Consider the following 11181-nt stretch of genomic DNA (forward strand, 5'->3'; position numbering starts at 1 on the left):
TCCGTTATTGCCAACAAAGGGTACAGAACAAAGTATTGAGATGAACTTTTGATATGTACCAAATACTTATTTTACACCATGATTTGCAAATAAATTCTTTAAAAATCAAACTGTGATTTTCTGTTTTTTTTTTTTTTTCACATTCTGTCTCTCATGGTTGAGGTTTACCCATGTTGACAATTACAGGCCTCTCTGATATTTTCAAGTGGCTAAATACTTATTTGCCCCACTGTATGTCTAGCTGAGAAACAGATTTTCATGGGATTTATTTTTATGTCAAAAAGAGTGGCTTTGACCCTTTAACCCTTTCACGACAGATTTGAAAAAATAATAAATGATAAAAAAATAAAATTTGCTTTCATTCCTATACCCACTGCGATTTTTTTGAAAAGCTGTGGGACGCATAGTCCAAACGGGAATGAAAGGGTTAAGGGCAAGCAACTATTTTATGAATTTTAAAAAATTGGCCACAATATTAACACTTGGTACACAAATGTGGCCTAAAAATGTCATGTCCACATATACTGTATATATATTTATGAAAAAATCATACTGTACAATAAATTGATACTTTAAAGAAAAAGTGAACAACAGAAATACGCCAGTTATGTATGGAGGTAGGTTTGTGTCTTATTAAATAAAAAAAATAAAAAAAGCCTAATTCCAAAAAGTCACTTCAAGCAAAAAAAAAATGTGTTTGAATGCAAAAATCAATTTGACACTTTAAAAAAAAATGCATTCGAAAACTATTTTTCTTTGAATTTTTTTTATCTAACTCGTCTTTTTTTTTTTTTTTTTTTTTTTTTTTTTTTTTTTTTTAATTGAAACAACCTTTTTGATTGAAGTAATGTAGTTTTGCATTTGGGTCACATTTTGGCTTGGACGTTTGTGTCATTCAATCAAAAAAATAAGTTGCTTCAAAACATTTTTTTATATCACTTCAATCAAAGTCAATCAGAAAAGGTTTTTGAATGCGAAAAAACATTTGAGACTCAGAAATTTGCATTTGAACACTTTTTCATTGAAACTTTGATTGATGCAATCCTTTTTGTGTTTGGGCCATATAGACCCTACCCACGTGACGTCACAAACTCCGCCCTCCTGACTGGTGCCACCCAATTGTCCGTCAACACATCGTGTTTACCTGTTACGGACTACGTACATTCCTCCTATTTACGGCGTGTTTTTCTGCCCGTTAACATTAATAATCAAAATGGTGAAGGCATGTGTGGCGGTCGGTTGCAATAACAGAGAAGATAGACGGAGAGACTTGAAGTTCTACCGGATTCCGAGGGACCCGGAGAGGAGAGAGCGAGATGGGCTGCTGCAATTCGACGAGAAAACTGGGCTCCAAACGATTACCACAGATTATGTAGTAGTCATTTTATGTCTGGTAAGATGCATTTAATTTATATTTAGAGGGTTTTGGGCTGCCAACCACAATTAAGATCATTGCTAGGCTAATCGCCGACAACATACATGTGTGTATGTAGTGAGAGTGCTATCGCTAAACAATATAAACATTAAAAGCCCTAGCTCCATTGACAAATGACATGAAATATATTAGACTTGACAGTGGATGTTAGCAAGAACAAAAGATTTTGAATTGAAAATTTCGTAACTCACCTTTCCAAGCACAAGATAGATTCCTGCCGAATTTTCGTGGACGAGGACCTGTTTCACCCAACCAGCAACGAAGTATTTATAAGCCTCCAAGCTCTTAAAGTTTTTCAAACTTTCGTGAGAATAGGCTTATTTTGTGTGGACAAGATAGTTGTAAATATCAGGGTAGCTAGCAGAGACAGCGGGTCGAAAAACATCGATTTAGGCATCAAATATAGATCTGGCGAATGGATAAACTGAAGCTTTTCCACATAACGCCTTTTATGCAATGCATCAAGTGAGTTTACGGCATCCGAAAGCAACGGGTCTTCCATGAAATGCATTATAAATTGCTCGATCAATTGAGACCATTGATAATACAGACACAAAATGACGGACAAGGGGGCGGAACAATACAGCGATCACGTGATTTTGTGACGTCTTTGGGTAGGGTCTATTATGGGTAGGACATTTGTGTCTAAATCATTCAATCCCAGAAAAAGTTGCTTCAATAAAAAGATATATATTTTCAATCAAACATAAAAATCATTTGCAAAAATAAAACTGCCCTATGTATTTTTTGAAAATATATGGCAGAAAACACAGACCAGACTGAGAAAGCAGTTTCTGCCCTTGCACTCCTCTTTAAAAGGAACTGCTGTATTTTAAGGCAAAACAACTATTGTGTTTGATAGAACAACATGTCTACATGCTGCCATAGCAGATTCATGGCGTATTAAGCCCCCGAACGATTTTTAATTTGTCAATTTTACCCTGAAAACCCCTGTTTATAGACGTCGATCAACCGCTTTTGTTTCAACCCAGCCATAAAACGAAGTAATTATATTTATTATTCAAAATGTCTGTTGTTTTTAGCTTAGAATCATTAATTGATGTCTCATATTTTGTTTTTTGTTTTTAAATCGACTTTAAAAAAATTTCATATATTTTAAACTTTTAAACAAATTATGTCACAATGAAAAAAATGGCGTCTGTAAAAAAGTCACGAATATCTACCTCATAACTATCGCCGAGGCCGGCCCAGCCTATACGCAGACTATGCAGCTGCTTAGGGCCACCACTAGGGGGCCCCCAATCTGGGAACCTCATTTTATACGTTGTTAATAGATCATCGTGAATAATGTGGCGCGCATTGCCGTTTATCTATGCAAACATCAATTTTCTTGTTATTACAATCTGGCAACCTGGGGAGTGACGTTGAACCTGCTTTGCCGTGGTTGGTGCTCAAACTTGCTTGGAAAATAGATGCACGAATAAGTCGAAGAGAATTTATCCTTCTGGAGCAGAGAAATGAAAGAAAATCGGAGAAGACAAGAAACAACAGTATCAAGGTAAGAGAGCATGTTGTTGATGATGAGGTTGTGCAAGACACTCCGACTTGAACGTTGTTGTCAGCTGAGCTTGTCAATACGTCGTACTGGTAATTGCCATTAGCCGCAGGGCGAAGGCCCGGAGCGAATCAAGCAAAGCCGAGCAAGTTGTCACCTGTCGGCAATGGCAAATGTACGGCTTCCGCTGATTATAGTCAAACGAAATATTGGCATAATATGCATTTGGACTGGAGAGCGTAGATATAGGCTACGTCTACACTAGGACGAATGACGGCCTTAAACTTGTATTTACTTCTACTATACCACATGTCGGCTACACTAGTATGGATTAGTTGTTAGGTTAATGTAGGCAGGTAATGTTACCCGCCGCCTAATATGGACTGCTGTCACCGGACAACATTCGGATACTCAGCAAGGGACATCATGCCGTCGCTGTTTTTAGTGCGGCATGGCAGCATCGTAAACAATGGAGGCGGACGATCACGACGTGTCATTCCTACTCTTTTCTTATCCACACATTTTTCTTGAACCTTCAAACTACGTCTCAATAATTCCATTCAATTCAGTGCCCATTTGGGGTCCACCCATTGCGGATGAGGTGGAGATGAGCATCTTTTAGAGCTCGTCTCCCGAGTTGTCTCCGATCAGCCTGCTGCGGGGCTGCCCCCCCCCAACTCATTGCCAACCAAACATGAGTACTGTATATAAAAATGCGTAGAGGAAAATTAAACCCTGAAAAGTGACCTGGTGGTACCCCAAGTCAAAGAGGCACGCGATCAGTTTTTTTAAAGATACACGATAATATCGGTCACCGATAATTATCGGCCGATAATGGCAATTATGACGTCACACAGATAATCCAGATAATAAAAAAATTCAACTGATAATGGAATCCGATAATTATATACTTGATTTAGCCTCCAAATGTGCGCAACCGAAGAATTCAGCACGCCGCCTCCTCAACCCCTCCCCTCCCTGAAGCCCCTGAGGGAGGAGGGGTTGAGGAGGCGGAGTTACACGACAAGAAGTAGTTGAATATTATGGCGGCTGTTACTAAAAAAATGACGCTCTCGCCATCTGCGAAACATGTACCGTAGAAGTTCCAGGAGGCAGAAAGAAAGCGTCCTCATTCAAAACCACTAACCCAGCAGCCATTTAAAACTGCATCACAAAGATTTTTGGAACGAATACGAGGCTGCTGCTGCTAGCGAGAATGCTAAAGCTATTGTAAACACTAAGATAAACTAGGGGCTTGTGACGATACAGAGTCGGGTTGTTTGGGAAAGCAGACCAAGGCGGGTGGTAAACTCGCATCTAAGGCTAAACACCGGCACGACTGGAGACCGATAGTCGGCAAGTAGCCGTCTTCCGACGGAGCCCGCCGCTCTGACCGGTCCAGCAGGCCGCCTCGCTGTCGGCGGGGCGGGCAGAGCCCGGTTCCCCGGCTTCAGGACCTCCGGCGAACACCCCGGTTTCTCGAGCGTTCCCTCACGGCGTGTGAGCAGAGCCAGGCCCCGAATACGCCGCGGCAAACCGGCCGGTGCGGGCGGATTATCCGGTACGAACGTAGCCGCCGCCGAGACGAGACACGATTTTTTTTTTTACCAAAATGACCCGAGAGCCAAAGCCCTGGATAAAAAAATAATGCAGTTTATATGACCACCATTCTTCATGAAAAACATGCCAATCACATTTTCACCACTACATTTGGAAAAGTAGTCCAGTAAGCAAGCTTATCATGACGGCAAAGTGGTTAGATGATAATTTAAACATGGAGAAAACGAAGTCAGCCCATCAATAATGCATTCAGTATGTAAAATGACGAGCGGTCAGATGACTTTGTAATGCTGCCTTTATTTTCGGCTTAACAAAACTCAGGCACAAAACAACACGCACGGAGATGCGAGCTCCAACTGCATCCAAATAGTACTGCCGTTTATCAGTTTAGCTGCTGTAAAGCGAATGTCGCGGCTCGTGAGTGCCGCAAATGTAAACAAAGCGCTGCAGAATGGGTACATGACATCTCGCTCTTTTGAGTTAATCATTTTCACAGTGTGCAACAAAGCATATAACATTAGGAATCACTTTTCAAATTAATTTAACTTATTTGTCTGCTCAATTACAGTCACAGTAGATAATCTAAACTTATTGGCACTTCTTAACACTTATTAATTTAAATATGCACATTCCTGTTGTAATGAAATAACAATAATATTCTGTAGCCACAAATATTCAAAATCTTTTCTTCTTCCAAGTTTTTTTTAGGATTAAGTATAATAATGTATTGCTTAAAATAAGGCTGTTAAGATTATTTTCAGCTAGCTATTTTTCTTCCAAGAAATCTGAGAGAAATACACCTGAAGCGCTGGCAGATAATTTCACTTATTTCCAATAGATTTACACTTAAAACTGACTAGTTTTAAGGAAGTGTGTTTTGCAGTGTATTAATGTAATGTTAGGAATGGCTTACTTTTAAAGGCATTTTTGTGCAACTTAGGTATTTACTCTGTAAGTAATTGTTGCCAAAAGTTTACCATTACACAATGTCAGACAATGTCATTATTTAGATGTTGGAATTGACGACTTGTTCATATTTTATGTTGGAAAAAAAAGAGCAATAAATTATATTTTTGCACAGTAATATTTTCTTTTGTTTAAAATTTTACATAAATCTTTTAATAGAATTATCGGCTTGACATTATCGGTTATCGGTAGGAGTGAGGTGGAAATTATCGGTTATCGGTATCGGTTGAAAAATGTATTATCGTGCATCACTAATTTGAAGTACTAAAAGTTTTGAATGCACTTTTTTTCAGAGGGTCCGAAGGCGGAAGTGTTCGCCGAAACACGTCAGGCAGACAAAAGCTAACGTTGCTAGCCTCCACCGTTCATTCCACAACACGATCGGGGATTCATCAAAACATTTCTTTTATCCCAGGCAATAGTAGGTGGTTTATCCACCTGACATGCCTCGGCAAACACCCCCACCCCCGTCAGAGGGTCTAAAGGCGGAAGTGTTCGCCGAAACATACCAGGCAAACAAAAGCTAACGTCGCTAGCCTCCACCGCTCATTCCACAACACGATCGGGGATTTGTCAAAACATTTCTTTTATCCCAGGCAATAGTAGGTGGTTTATTTACGTGACATGCTTCAAATCATAAAAATAATAACAGCCTATATTTTACCAATCTTGTAATCTCGATGGGTCTTGTCTCCATTCCATGTCAGGTAGTCTGGGCACATTGTTTGCATCCTGATTAGCGTCTGGCTAATACATGTACGGTCCGACAAAAAATTCCAACCTCCTCCTCTTCCTCCAACTCTTCAAAAACTTGGATCTCCTCACTTGCGCTCGATCTGTCGCTTATATCGCTGTTTGAATCATTGTTTGAAGGGCTTTGTATGGCGGCCGTATGGAGCGCTGTCATCGCTGTTCTTAGTGTGACGTGTCACTTCCGGGTTCGTCCCCTTTCAGGCTCGAACTTCGGAAATGCGATTATTTTTTCAAATATACAACATATAAATTATTTTTTCGTGCTTTATTAGTTGGACAATGTTTAAGTACTTTAATTGTGACCCTATTTGGCATTTTATGAAATTACTTCACATTTGGTCTTTAACGGAGAAAAGTAGCACAATTAACATGGTTTATATGCGAGTGCGGGTCTATAATGTCCCACTCCTGCTTTACGATGAGACGTCACCGTCTAAAAATAGCATGCGTGCAGTACGCCATTTATAGGGTGCGACGAAGGAGTGGCAGTGAGACAGCCATGATGCGTTCAAGACTAAGGGAAAATTGACACCGACTTTCCAAATGGTCACATGGTTACATATATGTTGCTGCTTAAAAGACTGGGGAAAATCATTTTACATGTGTATGTGTTGAAATCATGGGCGTAGGTTTGGTCTCAATGTTGGTAGGGACGATATAACAGCACAACTTGCATGGACACTTTTTGCTGGAGACGGGACATTAATATGATCAAATACACTGGGTGAACGGCAGTCAGGGCTACATTTCTCACCAATAAGAACCTAATTAATTGATAGGCTAAAATCGCGAAATGATTCATGCAAAATACATCTGTATTGACATATATCACTCTCACACTACAAATTTACAGTATAACATTTTTTCTTAAAACTTGTCGAAATATTTTCTTCAATTTGTTTTGAGTTTTAAAGGCTAGTTAACAGATTAATGTGTCAGATTCTTCCACTTGCTTTTAGTAAATAATACCATTTGTTCTTATTAAGCCCAAAAATCTAAAAATCGGTCATTTTCCACCTAACCCCCCCCCCCCCCAAATGCTTTCGAATAATGTTTTGAACAATATCTATTCATGACACACAAGTTTTTTTTTTTAAATTAAACATAGAAGCTTTTTGTTTAAAATAAGTCTGTTAAGCTATTTTCAGGAAGGTATTTTTGTAGTTCATGAATTTGAGTAAAATTTATTTGAAACACTGGCAGATAATTTCATTTATTCCTGTAGATTTATACTGAAAACAAGGGAATTTAACTTTTTTTTCCACGTTTTAAGGAGATGGGTTTTTGCAGTACATATATGTATAGGTTCAGGTAATACACCGTTCGATTCAAACCTGTTTGAAAAACTACTAAAGAAACATTTTTGATTTTATTATTTAACTTTTATTGTTTTAACTTTTATTAGCAAATTTAAATTACAATATTTGAACACAAATTTGTGTTTTAACTTTTAACATACAAAGAAATACAAAATTGTTAATCATCTCTTGACTATCCAGCAATGCAAAAAAAAAAAAAAAAAATTTGCTTTAATACCACTTAAAGTTGTCTACCAAAAATAGAATAAAAAATTAGCCTTCCTTCAGGAAAAACACTACTGATTTTGTCCACAAGCACAGCCAAACTCAACAAAAAATGAAATCTCCTTTGGGCTGCTTTAAGACCACATAAGCAAAATAAAAATGAAAACTGGGAAGAAGGGGGTAAACCATGGTTCAATACATTTCTTACAGCTCATCAGATTTCACTATATTCCTCAATTTAATTCACGTTTACATAGTAGAATACATATACAGGAGGACACTTTTGTTGAGGCAGTTTCCCACTAAGGCTTAAACATTACTTACAGTGGCTGCTGGACGAAAACTTCTAATATCCCTCCTCTTCGAAGCGGGCGGAGGACGCGGCATGTCGACATGTAACGTAATTTTTCATTGTGAGAGTGTGCGTAGGGGTTGGAGGGAGTGGGTGCATAGGCGGAGTTTGACTTTTGGGCTAGGGGGGGCACAACATGTTGATGACCCCAAAACACAGTGTCAGCAATAATATTAACTTACAAGAATATGTATAATAATAAGTCGAAAATGAGCGTTTTTTTTTTGTGCTTCCCATCATTCTTGAGGGGAATTCTAAATCAGGCTGCTTAGGACAGCTATACTGTTCGCCAAGATCGTCATCCATTGAATAGGGTTCGCCCGCCGGTGTCATGCCAATGTAGTTACCCCAGTCAAACATTGTATCCCCTGGGCAGAGCCATATGGAGGTAGATTTGTGTCTTCATTATTCAATCAAAATAAAAATGTGTTTGAATGCAAAAATAAATTTGAAACTCAAAAAAATGCATTTTTCTGATTGAAGTCAAATTTTTTTTTTGATTGAAGCAACTTTTTTGATTGAAGTAATGTTGCTTTCCATTTGGGCCACATTTTGGCTAGGACATTTGTGTCTTTATTATTCAATCAAAAAATAAGTTGCTTCAAACAAAAAATATGAAAACGAAAAACCACTTCAATCAAAAAAAGAAAAATTTCAATCATAGAAAAAAGGTTTTGAATTCGAAAAAATATTTGAGACCCAAATATTTGCATTTTAACACTTAATTTTTAATTTAAAAAATATCTTTGATTTTAGCAATCCTTTTTGTGTTTGGGCCATATAATGGGTCTGACATTTGTGTCCAAATCATTCAATCCCAGAAAAGTTCCTTCAATCCCACAAAAAAAAATTCAAACAAAGAAATTAATCATTTGAAAAATAAAATTGCCCTCCCCTAATTAAAAAACAAACAAACAAAAAAATGCAAAGCAAATGACCATCTCAGGTGCTAGTCACATGATCTGTTCGAAAAATAATTTTGACTTTTTTTTTTTTTTTTTTGTTCATTTCATTCATTTTTGTTGTTTGCTTTAATGCTTTACTTTTACTTTTTTTACTTTTTAACTTTTATACATGTATAGATGGCAATGTAGTGTAAAGCGCTTTGAGCACCTTGAAAGGTGGAAAAGCGCTATACAAGTATAACACCATTAACACCATAAGTCAATTACATGTAATGACACTTTTCGGCCACCGGGGGGGCCTGCGCCGCCCCCCCTAAACGCCGCTTGTGGGTTTTAGTCAAGTCAGCAGCCAATCAAACATGCGTTTGAGGAAAAAAACATAAACTGGCTCATTTATGGTCATTCAGCAAGTGAAAAAGGGGTAAATGTAAGTCTGAAAATAATGAAAATAATTCACTTAATAATGGTAGGATCAATTCTATTGTTACAACATATGGGAAGACAATCTAAATGACTTATATAACTGAACAATTTATATAATGCAAATAAGGATGCCTAAAAGTTGGTGGGGACAATTTGAGCATCCTGAAAAGTTTGGCAAGTCACATCATTTCCACCACAGCGTTTTGGAGTGGGTTTCTTTTTTTTGTTGGTTGTATACACTAATAAACTGATCATAACCCGATTTCTGGAGTTACCAGATTATTCAAGTGGTCATGTAAAGAGCATGATCCGCTATCCTTTATCTGATAAACACCGCTGTTTTACATCTCTGAGCATGTGTACAAATGGAAAAACGGATGTCGCTAGAGAGGCCTTAGGGACGCCAAACTGATTCGCTTTCAGCCTATGGGCCTACTCTGCAGTTAGCGAGCTTGTGTAACGCAATCACCACACTCGCATTTGAAGAGGTTCAGTAGGACAACTTCAAGCAAGCATGGGTTTTTGGTAAACATGGAGGAAGGCCTATGCTGAGACCAAGAGTTTTACGTCATGTACTTGGAAAGAAATCGAACTATTGACTTAACATGTAAACCATTTTTTTCCTGATTATCAAATCACTGAAGTGCACGTAAATGCGTCAAATCTCATTATTGTCATTACCTGGTTATTCCCAGTTATCAGATTATTGTAGTCATGTAAACGTAGCTGATAATAAATAAACAATTATCTAAAAAAAAAAAAATAATAATGACATTCTTACCTGCAAGTGATGCGCGGGTATCCTCTCGCTGCTTTTTCCTCTTCCTTTTTTCCGCCCCCGACTCTTGTTGTCTTTTCGATGACATTTCCTTTCAAGAATAAACTTCTGCCAAATTTGCGACTGAAGCATAATGGAGCAAACCACTATGGAATTGTGGGGTGGGGTGGGGTGGGGGGGGCACCAAAGGTAGACTGACGAGAGGGCCGCACAGGAGATTATTTTTTTGTATAAATAATGAGCCTATGTTACTTATATTTGTATTACTTGCATTTATCAGGCTTTACAAAGTTTTATTTTAAATACTATATATTGTTGTTATTATTACAATTACTATTTTCTAGGATTTTTTACAAACTTGATTTTTTTTTTTTTTTTTGTGCCCCTTCAGGCAGAGTTAGTGCCCTACGCGCAGTGCGTGTTATGCGTATGGGAAGCGCCGTGTCTGCATGTCTTTTAGAACTCCTTATTAGGCTCGAGCGTTTACGTCACAGCAGCACGGGATCATGCGAGATTTGCGACAACGCAACCATTGCGGAAGCATCACGGGACATTTAAACTTAGCGGCAACCAAAGATGGAAAAAAGTAAGGAATACTTGCCAGTTCGATACAGAGACAAACTTGTTACCACGGCGAAGGACAGATATGTGAGCAATTTTAAGGATGTGAACAATGTTGACCCTCACGAGCAAGCCGAACACAAATGGAATAAAGATGTCGACAAGCTTCCACCACTACGCGAAATGGACATCATGCTGTATTTAGTGTTTGGTATATGTTACTACACTCATCAGCAATTCCGAAACTACAAATCGCTACAAAGCTACGAACAGTTTTGCTGCGGATGGGTGCAGGATCTTCACTTTATGACCATAGCAAACGGCAACACATCTTTCTAGCAAAGGTAGGCAATGTGTGTTTACATTAGTCTGTGACCACGGATGTACAAATCTTTTGCTGCATAAAATG

The sequence above is a fragment of the Corythoichthys intestinalis genome, chromosome 3 (assembly GCF_030265065.1).
Source record: "Corythoichthys intestinalis isolate RoL2023-P3 chromosome 3, ASM3026506v1, whole genome shotgun sequence".
NCBI classification, from domain to species: domain Eukaryota; kingdom Metazoa; phylum Chordata; class Actinopteri; order Syngnathiformes; family Syngnathidae; genus Corythoichthys; species Corythoichthys intestinalis.